This window comes from Triturus cristatus, chromosome 3_2 (genome assembly GCF_964204655.1).
Source record: "Triturus cristatus chromosome 3_2, aTriCri1.1, whole genome shotgun sequence".
In the NCBI taxonomy this organism is placed as follows: domain Eukaryota; kingdom Metazoa; phylum Chordata; class Amphibia; order Caudata; family Salamandridae; genus Triturus; species Triturus cristatus.
The window spans coordinates 80,625,719-80,645,135 of record NC_140584.1 but is presented as its reverse complement, the minus strand read 5'-3'; positions in this window follow the sequence as shown (position 1 = coordinate 80,645,135).

Below are 19,417 nucleotides of genomic sequence, written 5' to 3'. Positions count from 1 at the left end.
TTACAGACTGAAACCTGAAAACCCCACTCGCTTGTAAATACTGTGCATGATTATACATGGACAGGAGCTGGGTGTGTGCTAAGAGTCTGCTTCTTCCCCCAAAAAATCGCTCCCCCTTTTTCCTACTAATGCAACTGTGAAATCACCAGAACAAAACGCAATAAATCTCTGCCTGTAATTCCTATTTGCACACAGAGTCATGTTTTCACATTAGTCCCAAAACGAAATTTCTTTGCCAATTTGAATGCACACTTACTGCTCTTTTTTTTTGGCAAGTGAAAATCACTTTTACAGACTGACACATTATGAAACCACTTTTCAGATTTTTTTAAATTGCACATGTCCAGACTGCTTTTTCAGACCACCACCATGTGTATCCTCGGTGACTGCCTACACTCCAGCAAGGGCAACCAGCCTTAGTGATGCTGAATGTATTTGCATTACAGACTGAAACCTGAAAACCCCACTCGCTTCTAAATACTGTGCATGATTATACATGGACAGGAGCTGGGTGTGTGCTAAGAGTCTGCTTCTTCCCCCAAAAAATCGCTCCCCCTTTTTCCTACTAATGCAACTGTGAAATCACCAGAGCAAAACGCAATAAATCTCTGCCTGTAATTCCTATTTCCACACAGAGTCATGTTTTCACATTAGTCCCAAAACGAAATTTCTTTGCCAATTTGAAAGCACACTTACTGCTCTTTTTTTTTGGCAAGTGAAAATCACTTTTACAGACTGACACATTATGAAACCACTTTTCAGATTTTTTTAAATTGCACATGTCCAGACTGCTTTTTCAGACCACCACCATGTGTATCCTCGGTGACTGCCTACACTCCAGCAAGGGCAACCAGCCTTAGTGATGCTGAATGTATTTGCATTACAGACTGAAACCTGAAAACCCCACTCGCTTGTAAATACTGTGCATGATTATACATGGACAGGAGCTGGGTGTGTGCTAAGAGTCTGCTTCTTCCCCCAAAAAATAGCTCCCCCTTTTTCCTACTAATGCAACTGTGAAATCACCAGAACAAAACGCAATAAATCTCTGCCTGTAATTCCTATTTGCACACAGAGTCATGTTTTCACATTAGTCCCAAAACGAAATTTCTTTGCCAATTTGAATGCACACTTACTGCTCTTTTTTTTTGGCAAGTGAAAATCACTTTTACAGACTGACACATTATGAAACCACTTTTCAGATTTTTTTAAATTGCACATGTCCAGACTGCTTTTTCAGACCACCACCATGTGTATCCTCGGTGACTGCCTACACTCCAGCAAGGGCAACCAGCCTTAGTGATGCTGAATGTATTTGCATTACAGACTGAAACCTGAAAACCCCACTCGCTTCTAAATACTGTGCATGATTATACATGGAAAGGAGCTGGGTGTGTGCTAAGAGTCTGCTTCTTCCCCCAAAAAATTGCTCCCCCTTTTTCCTACTAATGCAACTGTGAAATCACCAGAGCAAAACGCAATAAATCTCTGCCTGTAATTCCTATTTGCACACAGAGTCATGTTTTCACATTAGTCCCAAAACGAAATTTCCTTGCCAATTTGAAAGCACACTTAGTGCTCTTTTTTTTTAGCAAGTGAAAATCACTTTTACAGACTGACACATTATGAAACCACTTTTCAGATTTTTTTAAATTGCACATGTCCAGACTGCTTTTTCAGACCACCACCATGTGTATCCTCGGTGACTGCCTACACTCCAGCAAGGGCAACCAGCCTTAGTGATGCTGAATGTATTTGCATTACAGACTGAAACCTGAAAACCCCACTTGCTTGTAAATACTGTGCATGATTATACATGGACAGGAGCTGGGTGTGTGCTAAGAGTCTGCTTCTGCACCAAAAAATCGCTCCCCCTTTCCATCTAATGCAACTGTGAAATCACCAGAGCAATACGCAATAAATCTCTGCCTGTAATTCCTATTTGCACACAGAGTCATGTTTTCACATTAGTCACAAAACGAAATTTCTTTGCCAATTTAAATGCACACTTACTGTTTTTTTTTTTTGGCAAGTGAAAATCACTTTTACAGACTGACACATTATGAATCCACTTTTTAGATTTTCTTAAAAAGCCCATGTCCAAACTGCTTTTTCAGACCACCACCAAGTGTATCCTCGGTGACTGCCTACACTCCAGCAAGGGCAACCAGCCTTAGTGATGCTGAATGTATTTGCATTACTGACTGCAACCTCAAACCCTTAAAGTATTCCTTATTTTTACCAGTACACCTTAATTTATCATGAAAAAATTGTCCATATTATTTTACATGTTCCTCACATTTAAATTTCTCCCAAAACAGAAAATAATAAACACAACTTCTACAAAAGGAATTCCAATTCTATTATTCATTTCTTAATTTACCATATACATCCCCTCTCAAACTCTAAACTCACCTTTAAAATTAGTTAGTTGTGAAAGAAATGTGGCACTCAAACAGCAGATTATCAGAGCCAGGATCTCTTTTCTCTACACCTCTCTCCTCTCAGCAGAACCAGATAATGGCAAACTTTCCCTCTATTTTTCCACACATATACATGTAAGTTTCAAATCTCAGTGCTTCCCCCTTTTTTTCAAATGTAATCACACATTTCTATTGGTTGAAAACCAACCCTTTTCCAAAAGTACCCTGCCCCCAACTTGACTTCTGCCTAGTACCCTTCCCCCAACTTGACTTCTGCCTGCTACCATAGCAACAGCTCATGGAACACTGCTGTGTGGAGTTAGGTCAGAAGTTCGCCACACAATGTTTCAATTCCACAGTGCAAGAGTGCTTGACTTTTCAAACCTAACAGCAAATCCATAGTACTGTTCTTTGGTAACACATTTGTTTGTACCAATACAAAACATGCTTCTATTAATTTACACATACAGCCTAGTTTTTATTCTAGAATGGTATGAAACAGCCAATCAGTTCTTTTTGTTTTGAAAAAAATATGTATGCCTCCATTTCCAAACTGTCTTTCTTTTCTTATTGCCATTCTACTGAAAGACACCTCCTGAGTGCATCCAGTTCTCCTTTGAAGATGTTCACAGTGTGGATTGTAGGGCACAGCTATGTCTTCTGGAGTGAAAAGTTTGCAGAGAAAACAGGTATGGTGAGAGACCTTGCTTTGCCAAATGTAGACATTAAATGGATTGGTCAGAGAGGGTTAAAGTGGCACCAATTGATGCCATTGGTGAAATCCTTCATGCAAATCCAACACCCTGACCTCATAATAGTGTACTGTGGTGGCAATGACCTAGGCACTTTGACTGGGGTAGGTCTGGAAATGCTTATGAAGGACACCTTTGCACAACTGTTTTCACTTTTCCCTAAAACTGCCTTTGTGTTTTCCAAAATATGCCAAAGGCAAAAATGGAACTGGTCCAATCATTTCTGTCCGCAAATTGACAAAGCAAGAAAGCACGTCAACAAATCTGTTTCTGCTTTCCTCCGTGACTATGGTATGGGTGCCATTTACCACAACAACTTGCGTTATGACATGCAAGACATTTATAGAGGAGATGGTGTGCACTTCAATGATGAAGGGAACAGAGTCTTCCTCTTGAACCTTAGACTCTGCATCGGTACTTACTTGTAGGTACCACTTAAAAAATCACTTCATAAACACAACGGCTCTTTTTAGAGCCCCCTAATATCTAAACTCTTAAATCTGCATTTCATTTCTTTTTTAATTTTTTTTTTCTTCCGTACGCTTACCGTAAGCTTACCGTACGCGTACCCCGTGATTTTTTTTAAAATCCATAAATGTTTTCTTTGTACTTTTCTGTCCTTCTTTGACCCCCTCACAAATGTAAGGGGGTCTGTAACTCTCCTCCTTGCCCCCTTTTCTTGTTTTCACTCTTTTTTTTCTGAGTGAAACACACAAAATGGCGGCCGCCACTTCCTGGTTTCGGCCGATTCGAATGTTTACTAAGATCTAACAGCCAATCAGAATCGCGCTCGCGCACGCCACCGTACGCGTACGGTAAGCTTACGGTAAGCGTACCGTAAGCTGGCTCAGATATATATATTGATTTGAATGCTATTTTCTCAGGACCTACTGAACAGATTTACACCAAACCTACAAAAGGCACTTCCTTGACCTAGGGACTACCTCTCTGCCAAATTTCTAGTAATTCTGTTCAGCCGTTCGGGCTGTAGCCCTGTCTAAAGGTCCTATGGAAAAATGCATGGGAAAAACGCGTTTTGGGACCCCCCTTTTATCTCAGCCCCCGCTTGACGAATCCCCCCGAGACTTTCAGGGTAGGAGCGGAGCGTAGCGCCCCACCTATTTTGAGAAATTCGCGAGGATTCGTCGACCGGCGCCAAAGTTATTCAAAATAGAATGTTGCGGATTTCCTATGGAAAAGGGGTCCTAACTATAACTACCTACTGGCGACCGCCAGTAGGTAATATATATATATATATATATATCCACTCTTTTTTGGGTCCCCAGTCACCGGGCAATTGCAGCGCTCCTCGTGGGTGCTTGTCCCTGCGGCAGAACCACGCCACTTTAAATCCACAAGTAATCCCTCCAGCTGGAAGGACAAACGGGACGCACTCTCTGCAACCTTTTGCACTTTTTTTATTTTCTTAATTCCTTCATTTTGCGGGATACAGGCATGAACAGATCTACGCGTTTCAGTATACCAGATACCTTGCTCATGATCAACTGTTTACTTGGCACCGCCCCCTTAAATTTACTTGTTGTTACATCATTTCCTGGCAGTGACCTAAGTGTCCCTTTGCATTCTGGAGGATGTGGTTTTTTAAAGTAACTTTTTATATTTTTTTATGCGTGGAGATCACAAAAACAAGGATTTAATTATAATTATATAATCAAACAGATTGGGGAAAAGAGTTCAGTGTCTCTCTTTTTTTGTGTATATATACGGAAAGACTGCCAATTCATTTTTATTTCTGTTTTTGTATTCCTTCATTTTTACCCCTCCAATGGGGAGTGTCATTTTTAGTCCATCGTTGTTCTCATTTTTGAAGATGGAAAATTCATTTCTCATTTCTCCTTTGGTATTTCCTCGTTTTATGCCCCTCTGGTACGGAATATTCTTATTGTTATTAAATGAAATGAATTCTCCAATCATCTTTTCTTTTCTTTCCTTCTCCCATCTTTCATTACATGATTTTCTTATTATATATTATTCGTTATTTCACTCAGTTCTTATTTCTTGTTGATATTTCCACTTTACTTTTATAGTTCATTTCCTATTTTCATTTTTTGTCTTCTTTTGTTTCACATTGTTTTTTGTTTTGTTTTTGGGAAGCTATCGTTAATTATAAATGTATGTAGAGCTCTTCTGATTGGTTGAGGCCGTGCGGCTGCAGTGTTCGCAATTTCAAAATGTAACGTGACTCCTTCTGGCGCAATTATTTTTCCCGATCTCCTCCATGTTCTTTTCTTGGGATTGTCTCGATTTCATAGAATTTCAATTGCTTCCAGTCCCCTTGATGATATTGCTCCATATGTTTGGCTACTGCATTGGATTTATCCTTGTGTACTGTCGCTCTTATGTGTTCTAATATTCTTTTTTTCAGTTCAAAGATCGTACTCCCTACATACCTCAATGGGCATGGGCATTCCAATATGTAGATTGTATATTGAGTCTTATATGTTATCAGTTGCCGGATTTCCCATGTTTTGTTATCCGCCATTTTTACTTCCTTTGTCTGTTTGGCGATTTGGCAGGCCTTACACGTATGACATTTTATGAAGCCTTTTGTATTCAGCCATGTAGTTTCTTTGCCTTTTCCTTTAAAATGACTGTGAATTAGATGGTCTTTTAAATTTTTAGCTCTCCTGTATGTCACTGTTGGATGCTTCCCTACTAATTCTTTTACAGTGGCATCTAACTGTAATATCTTCCAATTCTTTCTTAGGATGCCCACTATTTGTTTGCTCTCTAGTGAGTAATCCATTATGAGTCGAATTGTCTCCTGCTCTGTTTTCCTTTGTTTTCGAGATAAACACTCTTCTCGTGTTTTGCTGTTTGTTCTTTCCCAGCATTTTTTCACAATGTTGATATTGTATCTCCTTTTCTTGAATCTTTCCATGGTGATGTTTCCATGCTTTTGCCATTCCTCTTCTTCACTGCAGATTCGCCGAATTCTCAAGAACTCCCCATAAGGAATGCTTGAGATCAGGGGTTTTTGGTGGAAGCTTGTCGCTTCCAAGGTAGCATTTGTTGCTGTGCTTTTTCTGTGCAATGTTGTCTGTATATGGCCATTTTTTATGTAAATTTCTGTGTCCAAGAATACTACTTTTTCCTTACTGATCTCATAAGTAAATTTTAAGTTTGTTTTGCTGTTATTTAACAAATCAAAGTATTCTTGGAATTCCATTGTTGTGCCATGCCATATAATGAATAAGTCGTCAATAAAGCGTCTCCAACTGACGACCTTATTCAACATTCTGTCATTGCTCGCACTCCAGGCTACCTCCTTTTCCCAGTACCCCATCGCTAAACAGGCGTAGCTGGGACTAAATGAAAATCCCATCGCGGTGCCATTCCTCTGGCGATACACTTCCTCTCCGAAAACAAAGATATTTTTATCGAGGCATATTGATATCATTTCCAAGAGCATTTTGTTATGTTCACAGTATTTGATGTTACGATCTCGTAAAAAGAAATTGCATGCTTCCAAGCCCATGTCATTCCCTATATTTGTATACAGGGATATGACATCCATTGTTACCAATTGATATGTTTCCTGCCAGGGAGTATTTTGCAGCAGCCACAATAGATCCGTTGTATCCTGTATGTAGGAGCTAAGTTGAGTTACGTAAGGATTCAAAAAGTGGTCAATGTAATTAGCCATGGGTTCCAATAAGGATCCTTTCGCTGACAAGATGGGTCTGCCCGGTGGTTTTTTCTGATCCTTATGAAGTTTTGGCAGGAAATAAATTGTAGCTGTAATCGGATGAGTCACTGTTAAATATTTTCGTTCATCCTCATTTATAAGGTCTGGTCCTACCCATTCTTGAAGCCTGTTATCAACTGCTTCTTTTATTTTCAAGGTTGGGTTCTTTTTTAATCTTTCATAGTATTCGGTGTTCCAAAGTAGGCGATGTGCTTCTAAAGCATACGCTCCTTTTTCCAAGATTACTATGTTTCCCCCCTTGTCTGCCATTTTGATTTCAATTTGGTCATCAGTTGTTAGGTTCAGCAGGGCATCCCTCTCTTGTTTGGTCAAGTTATCTGTGAACTCCAGACCTTTTAATTTATACAGATCTTGAATGACCGCTTCCTGAAATAAATCTATTTTATTTCCCGATGCCAATTGGGGGTAAAACTTTGACTTTGGTTTCTTGCCACTCAAACCCGCTCCTCCTTGTGGGATTGCCATGTTCAGAGGGATTTCCTCTCCCTCCACAGCATCTAGATTTAATAATGTCAGGACGCTCTCAGAGTCTTTGACTTGTACACTTGCTATTGTCTCTTCCGATGTTTTTGGTTTTTGTTTGTTCTGTTTTTCCGCCAAAAATTTAGCTAATTTTATTTTCCGGATATATAGGTATAAGTCTATCCTTACTTGTGCTAGATCCATCCTTCTTGTTGGGCAAAAATGTATGCCTCTTTTTAGTAAAGATGTTTCCATTTCTGAAATGGATCTTTTGGATAGATTCACCACCTGCAATTCCTCCTTCATTTGTTCTTCCGGCGCATACTCCTCGTTTCTGTTCCTGTCTTTTCTGTAGTTGCATTTACGTCTTTTACCCCTTCTTTTGGGTTTCTTTGTGACCATTGCTGTCCTCTTCCTCTTCCCCTTTGTTGTTGAAATGTGGGTCGATTTTGCTCCCATTGCCTCTGTTGCAATACTAGGTGCATGTCCCCTAAAAAAGACAACTTGCTCCTATTTGCTTCAGTTGATTGCTCCCCATCACTGGGGTCATTGGATATTAGAGAGGAGGCACTGCTTGAGAAGCTTGTTGCGCTGTTCCAAGTCGCTTGTTCTTTCATCGCATCAAATTTACGAGAAAAAGTAAATATGCGCCCCTCCGCATAATCGTTCGAGTCTCTGATGAATTTGGAATGCTTGCATTCCCTGACTATATCCTCATGTTTATCAATCTGTACTTCCAGCTCTTCTTTAAATTTAGTCATTTCTGTTGTCATTTTTAATGATGATAATTCCTTTTCTGCTTCGAATAGTTGTTCCTTTATTTTTCCAAGGCCTATTTCAATATGTTTCACAAGAATTTCAATTAAGCCTAATGATGATTTTAATATAAAATCACCCCACTCCTGTAAAAGCTCATTTGAGGCATCCTGATGGTTAGGCATCAACATTATCCTCAGCCCCCTTGGGACACGTTGTACCTCCAAATATTTCCTCAAAGTAATAAGCTCCCAAGACTTATTTATTTCCTTGCGGCTTAATTTTGCCCATGTGCCTATTTTGCTTTTGGTGTCCGTTTTTCCTGTTACATTGGCTGTTTCCATGTCTTTATCCACATTGCCCTTTTCAAACATAGAGCTCAACAGTTCATTTCTTTTCGCTTCCCGTTTCTCCATATTTCGTGCCTTTTTTTATTTTTTTCTTCCCGATTTTTATTGTTTAAAGCTCATTCGTTGTTTTTCCTGTGCACAGTTGCAATGGGAGTACTGTAACTTTAAAATCAGTCAATTAAACGCGCGTTATTTGATTGAAACTTCAAATGCGGTTCCTTTATTCTGCAGTTGCTTTTCTCCGACACTTAGCTCGATAATCACTTAAATGCGAGTCAACATTTCAAAAGTTCTCAGTTGTTTAACACACGCTTACCTCGGTCTTCATCCCCGAGCGGTGTGTGCGTTCCACTTTTGTTTTTTCCAGCGATCACTGCGCCTGGTAAATTAAATCCACTCTTTTTTGGTTCCCCAGTCACTGGGCAATTGCAGCGCTCCTCATGGGTGCTTGTCCCTGCGGCAGAACCTCGCCGCTTTAAATCCACAAGTAATCCCTCCAGCTGGAAGGACAAACGGGACGCACTCTCTGCAACCTTTTGCACTTTTTTTATTTTCTTAATTCCTTCATTTTGCGGGATAAACTGTTTACTTGGCACCGCCCCCTTTAAATTTACTTGTTGTTACATCATTTCCTGGCAGTGACCTAAGTGCCCCTTTGCATTCTGAAGGATGTGGTTTTTTTAAAGTAACTTTTTATATTTTTTTATGCGTGGAGATCACAAAAACAAGGATTTAATGATAATTATATAATCAACAGATTGGGGAAAAGAGTTCCGTGTCTCTTTTTTTTGTGTATATATACGGAAAGACTGCCAATTCATTTTTATTTCTGTTTTTGTATTCCTTCATTTAATAATTATTGATAGCTCCCCAAAAACAAAACAAAAAACAATGTGAAACAAAAGAAGACAAAAAATGAAAATAGGAAATGAACTATAAAAGTAAAGTGGAAATATCAACAAGAAATAAGAACTGAGCGAAATAACGAATAATATATAATAAGAAAATCATGTAATGAAAGATGGGAGAAGGAAAGAAAAGAAAAGGTGATTGGAGAATTCATTTCATTTAATAACAATAAGAATATTCCGTACCAGAGGGGCATAAAACGAGGAAATACTAAAGGAGAAATGAGAAATGAATTTTCCATCTTCAAAAATGAGAACAACGATGGACTAAAAATGACACTCCCCATTGGAGGGGTAAAAATGAAGGAATACAAAAACAGAAATAAAAATGAATTGGCAGTCTTTCCGTATATATACACAAAAAAAAGCGACACTGAACTCTTTTCCCCAATCTGTTTGATTATATAATTATCATTAAATCCTTGTTTTTGTGACCTCCACGCATAAAAAAATATAAAAAGTTACTTTAAAAAACCACATCCTCCAGAATGCAAAGGGGCACTTAGGTCACTGCCAGGAAATGATGTAACAACAAGTAAATTTAAAGGGGGCGGTGCCAAGTAAACAGTTATCGTGAGCAAGGTATCTGGTATACTGAAACGCGTAGATCTGTTCATGCCTGTATCCCGCAAAATGAAGGAATTAAGAAAATAAAAAAAGTGCAAAAGGTTGCAGAGAGTGCGTCCCGTTTGTCCTTCCAGCTGGAGGGATTACTTGTGGATATATATATATATATATTTATATATATATATATATTATCTACTGGCGGTCGCCAGTAGATAGTTATAGTTAGGATCGTGTTTCCATAGGAAATCCGCAACATTCTATTTGGAATAACTTTGGCGCCGATTGACGAATCCTCGCGAAATTTTCAAAATAGGTGGGGCGCTCCGCTCCGCTCCTTCCCTGAAAGTCTCGGGGGGATTCGTCAAGCGGGGGCTGAGAAGGAGGGGGTCCCAAAACGCGTTTTCCCCATGCATTTTTCCATAAGACCTTTAGTCCAAGCTACAGCCCGAACGGCTGAACAGAATTACTTGAAATTTGGCAGAGAGGTAGTCCTCAGGTCAGGGATGTGCCTTTTGGTCTGGTGTAAATCTGTTAAGTATTTCCTGAGAAAATAGCATTTAAAAGCATATATATATCTATAGGCGTGCACCGTGCGCGTATGGTAAAGCTTACCGTACGCGCACGCTGCCTTGCGTGAGCGCGATTCTGATTGGTTGTTAGATCTTAGTAAACATTCGAATCGGTCGAAACCAGGAAGTGTCGGCTGCCATTTTGTCTCTTGCAGTCTGAGGGGGTGAAAAACAAAGGTGGAGAACGTGAAAAGGGGGCAGGGTGGACAGTTCCTGACCCCCTAGCCTTTGTCAGGGGGTCCCAGAAGGACCCCCAAGGGCAACCATTTATTTTAATTTTTTTACGAAAAATCGCGGAGTACGCATAGCGTGCGCGTACGGTAGAAACGGAAAAATTCAGCGAATTGCGTAACGTGGGCGCGCGGTGCGTGAAGCGCACCGTGCGCCCACAGTGCGCGCACGGTGTGCGAAGCGCACCGTGCGCGTACGATGCGCGCACGGTGAAAAACATTAAAAATAAATAAATACATAACTTAGCATTTAAAAAAACGTACAAATTCACTGAAAAAACCATAGGTTTCACACACGTTATAGTTAGGAATTAGCATTTAAAAAACCTTGCAAATTTACTTAAAAAACCATAGGTTTCACACATGTTATAGTTAGCTGGACATTTCACTCGTGAAAAACCATTGAAATTCCCCCGTTATAGTTAGTGCAGGCAACTATAACTCACGCGACCGCAATCCTCTGCTGATGACGTCGGATATCACATCACTGATGACATATGTGTCTTTCTGAAAAAAAAATATTTGTAATATATGTATAGCTAAAAATTAATGGAAGAAGACATGGGTAAATAAGTGTCTAAATACAGTGATGTAATATCTGACGTCATCAGCAGAGGATTGCGGTCGCGTGAGTTATAGTTGCCTGCACTAACTATAACGGGGGAATTTCAATGGTTTTTCACGAGTGAAATGTCCAGCTAACTATAACATGTGTGAAACCTATGGTTTTTTAAGTGAATATATATATATATATATATATATATATATATATATATATATATATATATATATATATATATATTTATATTTATATATTTATATATATATATATATATACATATAAATATATTTTACCTACTGGCAGTCGCGAGTAGGTAGTTATGGTTAGAACCTATTTTCCATAGGAAATCCGCAACATTCTATTTGGAATAACGTTGGCGTCGATTGATGAATTTTTGCGAAATTTCCCAAACTTTTGGCCAGCTCCGGTCTGCTCCTATCCTGAAAATGTCATGGTGATTCGTCAAGCGGGGGCCGAGAAAAAAGGGGGATTCCAAAACGCGTTTTCCCCATGCATTTTCCCATAGGACCTGTTGACGCAGCTACAGCCCGAAGTGCTGAACGGAATTACACCAAATTTGGCAAAGAGGTAGTCCTCAGTTCAGACTCGTGCCTTTTGCTTAAATGGTGTAAATCCTTTCAGTAGTTCCTGAGAAAATCAAAAGTAAAATCACATATATATCTGGGCGGAGCCTAACCACACATCTCATTGTGAGATCTGATTGGCTGTCAGCACTTCATCCAAGAAGTATTGGCAGCCATCTTGGGACCAACATACATGATAGCACCTCATTAAAAAGCATTGCAGATAATAGAAGGTTTTAAGTTACATTATAAATCATTTGCTGATGGTACCATACCCATTTTAGGACTTGTGGTGTGTTCTAAGGTGATTTTACCATGTGAAAAAGCCTTCTGCTGTGATATCATGAATCATGTTTGAGAGAAAACTATTTTCTCATGCTTTTCCCACAGAGGTTTGGAAGGTGATCTATAAGCTAAACTGAGAGCATATTTTCTGTAAATTCACATTATCTTTCTCAGTCATGTGAGAATGAAGTCTGACATTCTCAGTAAAACATGTACATCCAACAAGGGCAGAGACTGTCAGTTGATTCCTTTGTGTTCTACTGCAGCTTCCCAGAGTGTTCTAAAGAACAACTAGAGCGCTAACAGTCCTACTTATGACAAACATATGGCACACCTGAAGCCATCTTGGTTGGAATAAAGTGGTAACTCTTAAAACATTTAATTTACAAAGGAACAAAATGAGGGGGGTCGTTTAGCCATAGAAATTATGATTAGTGCTGCAGAAAGAAAAATTAGGGCACATTTTGACTTCTCAAATCCTCTTCTATTGCATAAAAAAATTCTGACATGCAGACTGAAACATGCACTTTGAATACCACCAGCAGACTTCCCTGGTGAGCAGTAGCTTTACTACAGTGATCTAATGAGCAACTAGAGTGCTAACATTCAGTATTTATGGCAAATGTGTGACACATCTGAATGCCTTCTTGATGGAACCAAAGTAAAAAACTGAAAGTATTTCCTACTGAGGAGAGTGCAGTAAATGAGGAAATAAGGAAACTTCATAACAAATAAATCTCCCAAGATGGCCACCAGAGACAAAAGAGCCCAACTGTAGACCAAATATCACCCCGATGTAGCCCAAGTATAGCCCAATGACAGAATGTCCCAGAGTGTTCTAACGAACAACTAGAGCGCTAACAGTCCTACTTACGACAAACGTATGGCACACCTGAAGCCATCTTGATTGGAATAAAGTGGTAACACTTAAAACATTTAATTTACAAAGGAACAAAATGAGGGGGTCCATTTTGCCATAGAAATTATGATTAGTTCTGCAGAAAGACAAATTAGGGCACATTTTGACTTCTCAAATCCTCTTTTATTTCATAAAAAAATTCTGACATGCAGACTGAAACATGCACTTTGAATACCAGCAGCAGACTTCCCTGGTGAGCAGTAGTTTTACTACAGTGATCTAATGAGCAACTAGAGTGCTAACATTCAGAATTTATGGCAAATGTGTGACACATCTGAATGCCTTCTTGATGGAACCAAAATAAAAAACTGAAAGTATTCCCACTGAGGAGACTGCAGTAAATGAGGAAATTAGGAAACTTCATAACAAATAAGTCTCCCAAGATGGCCACCAGAGACAAAAGAGCCCAAATGTAGCCCAAATATCACCCAGATGTAGCCCAAGCATAGCCCAATGACAGAAGTGTGCAAAACACTTATTTTTTGTGTATTTGTAGTTTTATATAGTGCAAACTTGTCAGGTATTGGAGTGCTTTACATGAGCATTGGTTACATCACACAAAAGCAAATTCATTTTGGTTGTAGACATGGGGAGATTAAGTGATTTGACCAGAATCACAGAATGTTGAGCTGAAGCAGAAACTCCAACCTGGCTCCCCAGTTGCAAAGTCTGCAGCTCTGGAAGTAACACCACATCCTCTCCCCTAGGTGCAACATTTAATCAAGTGGTCAACTGGATGAAAAAAACAGAAAGATTGCAAATAATTTAAAAGTTCTTTGTCGCTAATTGAAAACTCAGAAAATTTGTACTCATTTTATTTTTTTAGAGCACTAACCATAATTTTAATGCAAATAAGACCCTCTCATATATGTAATTTCTAAAGGAAATACTCTAGGTATTACAGTTTTGATTACATCAAGATGACGTCAGTCGTTCCACACTTTTGTAATAAATATAGAATGTTAGCAATCTAGTTGTTCATTGGGATACTGTTGAGAGGCAGAGGCCAGGGGCACGGACTCTGAAAATTGAAGGCAGGTAGGAGAGTGCAGATGCAACAATTTGACCACACTGGGCAGGCAGGAAGGGCAGTGGCAGCACAACAGACTATGGAGGGCAGTGGAAAGGGGGGCAGGGGCAACAAACCAACAATACAGGACTGGCAAGAGAGGCTGTGGCAATATAATGGGCCATTGTGGGCAGAAGGAAGAGGCAGTGGTAGTACAACCATACATGCCAACAGACCACTTTCAGCCAGGAAACGTCCAATGTTTTTAAGCTCAAATGGGCTTTATTTGATCTGTCTCCTATCTACAATCTCCTCTTTTTCAATTAACTCAAAGGGGAAAATCAATACCCCAGTTTTTTTTCAAAATCTCCCTCTTACCAAGTTCAAAATGTTTGCAAGTATGGTACATTGGATCATGGTAGGCAGGAGGAATGGGATAGGGACATGGACTCGGATAACAGAGGACAGGAGGGACATGGAGAGGTGCACCAAACTGACCCGACAGGGCAGGCATCAGGGTTTGCAGTAGCACAATACACCACACAGCGCATGCAGGACGGGAGTGCAGCACAACAATCCATAGAAAGCAATACGGAGGGGACAGGACCATGCACATGGACAACAGAGAACAGAGGGGAAAGAGGCAATGGTAGCTAGCTGACCATAATGGACAGACAGGAGAGAAAGCTGCAGCATAACAGACCATAAAGGGCAGGAGGGACGGATCAGGGGCATTACAATGGAACAGACAAGCCAGGAGGGAGGTAATAGGGGTCTGCACATGGAAACAGAGGGCTGGGGGCAAGGGGGCAGGGCAGGAGCAGCAAGATGACCATGGAGGTCAGGCAGGATGGGCACTAGAAACAAGACACACCATGGAGAGGAACAATGAGACTATGATGCATACACACAGACCATGGAGGGAAGGTGGGAAGGGGTCAGGGGCAGCTAGCTGACCACACAGGGAAGGTGGGAGGGGCCATGGCAGCACAGAAGACCATGCATGGCAAGCAGGAGGGTTAGTGGCAGCACAATGGCTATGATGGGCAAGAAGGAGGGTGCAGGGGCATGCACAAAGGACCATGGAGGATAGAAGGGAGGGTCAGGACCTGGGCACAGACAAGAGAGTTCAGGGGAAGGGGCCTTACAACAGACCGCGCGGGGCAGGCAGGAGGAGCAGTTGCAGCACAACAGACAAGGGAGGGCAGAAGGGTGTGGCAGTAAAATGGAACATGGAGGACAGGAGGAAGGGGATAGGGGCATGGCATGTGGACGGGCAGTGTGGAGGTGGCAGGGACAGGTTACAGTCATCTGACAATGCTAGGCAGGTGGGAGGGGAGTGGCAGCTCAACAGAACACTCAGAGTAGATAGGAGTGGCAGGTCCATGGAACATGGTGGGCAAAAAGGATGGAGCAGGGGCATGCACAAAGACATCGGAGGGCAGGGGGAAGGAGAATAGGGGCAGCAAGCTAAGCACAGAGGCTAAGCAGGAGGTCAATGATGGGCCATAGAATTGGGCAATGGAGGGCTGGAGGAGTGGACTGGTACATCATGCTAAATGGAGGGCAGTGGCAGCACATCAGACCATGCATGGCAGGAGGGAGGAGGCTAGTCCATGGATTCAGACAACAGAGGATAGGGAGGAGGTGGATGGGGCAGAAGGCTAACTGTTCAGAGAAGGTGGGCATTAGGAACTTTATTGTTTTTAAAATGTGTGTCTGTGCGAACTACTTAAAATATGAACAAGTATGCAGCATAATCTCACTTTTATTCAGGAAGAAGAGGACGTTTGTGACTGTGACTCCGGGCTCACTTGGCAGAAACACCCCCTGACCCTCCACCCCCCATCGCAAAATGTAATGCTCGTGAAAAGGGTAGGTGGACGCAGTATTATATAGAACATAGTCCTGAAAGCACGATTGAAAATGAAAACTAGATATAGTATATGGTATAAACTATGCACCAAAAAGTGTGATATAAGATGAACCAGGGCGTGAAATATAATATGCAATACATTGTGCGCAATGACAGATTCATTGGAGAGCGCGAGATAGCACAGGCACTAGGACGTGCTATGCGATATGCGCCTTGGAGTGTAATATACACAGGGCAGTGTTGTGTAACCTAACTAGTCTCTAAAGTTGTAATATAAAATATGTGCTGGGGAGTGTAACGTTGCATATGCACTGTGACAAAGATATGGATCCCAGATTGTAATATGTATGGCATAGCGCTGTGCATTATAACATAGGCATCGAGGAAGGCACGTTAGATGGGGCAATATAACCCGTGCGAAGGCAAGTGTGTCATGGCATATTCACGGTGTGGTGTTACAGCGCACATGGGCTAGAGAGTGTCATAGCATATGCACTAGCTGGTGGAATACAACACAGAGGTGTGAGGCACTCGGCAGGCACTGGTGGGTGTAACACAGCATTGGGCTCAGCCAGGAGCACGCTGTGACTCTCAAGTGAGGTTCGTCTCCTTTCCAGAGAGTAAAATAAAAAGTATTACACATCCGGCGGTGGATATGTGTTTTATTAACCGTGAGGGGGGTTTCTTGCATAGTTTGGTCAAATTTTTGTCGAATCCCCTTTGAATGGCTTGGTGTGCATGTATATGAAATGTGCCCGTCAATAGCTACCTGTGAAATTCTCCCGTTATAGTTGGTTCAGATAACTATAACTCGCGCGCCCGCAATCCTTCTCATGACGTCACATATTACATCACTCATGACATGGTCAGTGGCATCACTCATGACATCACTGATGACATCATCCTTGTGATAGAGTGGCGGTCGCGCGAGTTATAGTTATCTGAACTAACTATAACGGGGGAATTTCATTGGTTTTTTACGAGTGAAATATCCACCTAACTATAACATGTGTGAAACCTATGGTTTTTTAAGTGAATTTGCAAGGTTTTTTGAATGCTAATTCCTAACTATAACGTGTGTGAAACCTATGGTTTTTTCAGTGAATTTGTACGTTTTTTTAAATGCTAAGTTATGTATGTATTATTATTTTTTTTATATATTTATTTTACAATAAACTACGTATTAACATTTTTTAAATTTTTTTTTATGGTTTTTCACCGTGCGCGCACAGTGTGCGCACCCCCGCGATTTTTTTTAAAATAAAATTAAAATGTTTTTTTCTGCCTTCGGGGTCCTTAGGGACCCCCTGACAAAGGCTAGGGGGTCAGGAACTCTCTACCCTGCCCCCTTTTCACGTTCGCCACCTTCCTTTTTCACTCTCGCACTGAAAACAAACAAAATGGTGGCTGACACTTCCTGATTTCGACCGATTCGAACGTTGACTGACATGTAACCACCAATTAGAATTACGCTTGCGCACGTTAGGGTGCGCGCACCGTGCGCGCACCGTGCGCGGCTATAGATATTTATGTGCTTTAACTGCAATTTTCTCAGGAACTACTGAACAGATTGACTCCATATATGCAAAAGGCACATCCCTGACCTGAGGACTACCTCTCTGCCAAATTTCAAGTAATTCTGTTCAGCCGTTCGGGCTGTACCTTCGACTAACGGTCCTATGGGAAAATGCATGGGGAAAATGCGTTTTGGGACCCCCCTTTTTTCTCGGCCCCCGCTTGACGAATCCCCCCGAGACTTTCAGGGTAGGAGCTGAGGGGAGCGCCCCATTAGTTTTGAAAATTTTGCGAAGATTTGTCAACCGGCGCCAAAGTTATTCAAAATAGAATTTGGAGATTTCCTATGGAAACACGGTCCTCACTATAACTATCTACTGGCAACCGCCAGTAGATAATATATATATATATATATATGTCACGGAACGTTCTGAAATTCACAAAGAACAGGAGGGACACAACGGGGAATAGGGATAGGATTTATTTTCACTACAAAAAGCTTAAGGCATGACGCGTTTCGGAGCAATTTCCTTTTTTAAATGCCAACTTCAACAAAGGCACTCCCACCAGATCTTTGAAAAGCCCCAGTCGTTCCGCCATTGGTGGCCATCCAGGTGGGCTGGGTCAAAGTTCCAAACGGACCTGCAGTCGCGTTGGCTGTCTACAAGTCCCAACATGCAATTCTCACTGCATGCCAGGTAAGTTCCTTTGCTCAGCCTCTTGTGTCCCATCTGGGATACCGGATGAAATGTAGAACGCTGCTGTGATCTGAGGCAGCACGTTGTCGGTGAAAGCAATTTCCTCTCCCAAGTCCCCAACGCCTTCAACTGCATAGATTCCCATTGCTTCTGGCCTGAAAAACAAGAATACAATGTTCCAGGATTCCTCTTTGTAGTCACGGACTGTGATGAGCAGCTGCACTTCTATCAAGCGAGGATGCGGTGGGTCAGAGCCACACCAATATCTTGGTGAAATGAAAAAAATACATATATATATACATATCCAAGGAAGAAGTGACTCAAACAGATGGATTCACCGTAGAACAAAAACATATTACCACTACAACCTTTCAGCTTCCGTTACCTACTGGTGTTCCCCAGTAGGTTGCTATAGTTAGAACCTAGTTTCCATAGGAAAAGTGTTTTTTGACATGCCTATGTCTTTGGTGGCATTTGATAAATCTTCAGAACATTTTCCCCCAAAAGTGTGCCAGTGAGTCTTATTGTGTGCCGATGAGTCTTATTGTGCATAGAAAGTTTCGAGGTGGTCCATCAAGGGGGTGCCCAGATAAACAGGGGGTAAAAAAAATGTTTTTTCCATGTGAAACCTATGGAGATTATGGACACCGATGGATGGAATTACACCAAACTTGGCAGAAAGGTAGCTCTTTATCAGGAAATGCCCATTTTGTTATTTTGTGTAATCCATTCAGTAGTTGTGGCGGTATTAACAAAAATCTAAATCTGTATATCTAGGGTCACGAAGTATTCACAACTGTTTAGCGATGAATAGCGAGTATGCACGTCAACAGAAATGCTGTGATTGGCTGGCCTCAACCTGTGTAGAAAGTTGCAGCTGCCATTTTAAGTAACAAGACTCGGTCCCTGGGGGCTGACAGTACACATTAAAAGAGGGGTCAGGATAGAGGTACTTTGAACCCATGGGTGGAACATAGGGGTGTTTGTGGGCCCCCTTAAGTGTACAAGACGTTGAAAAACTATTTTTTTCCATGTGGAATATTTGCAAATTCGTAGCAATGCTCAGCGTGTCCCCCATGTAACGTTGCAAGAAAAAAATCAAAGACTCATTCAGACACTAATGCATTCACTCACAGACACACTCACACTGTCTTACAACCACTCACAGACCACTCAGAGGCTCATGCACCCATTCACAGACCCACTCAGACACTCATGCACC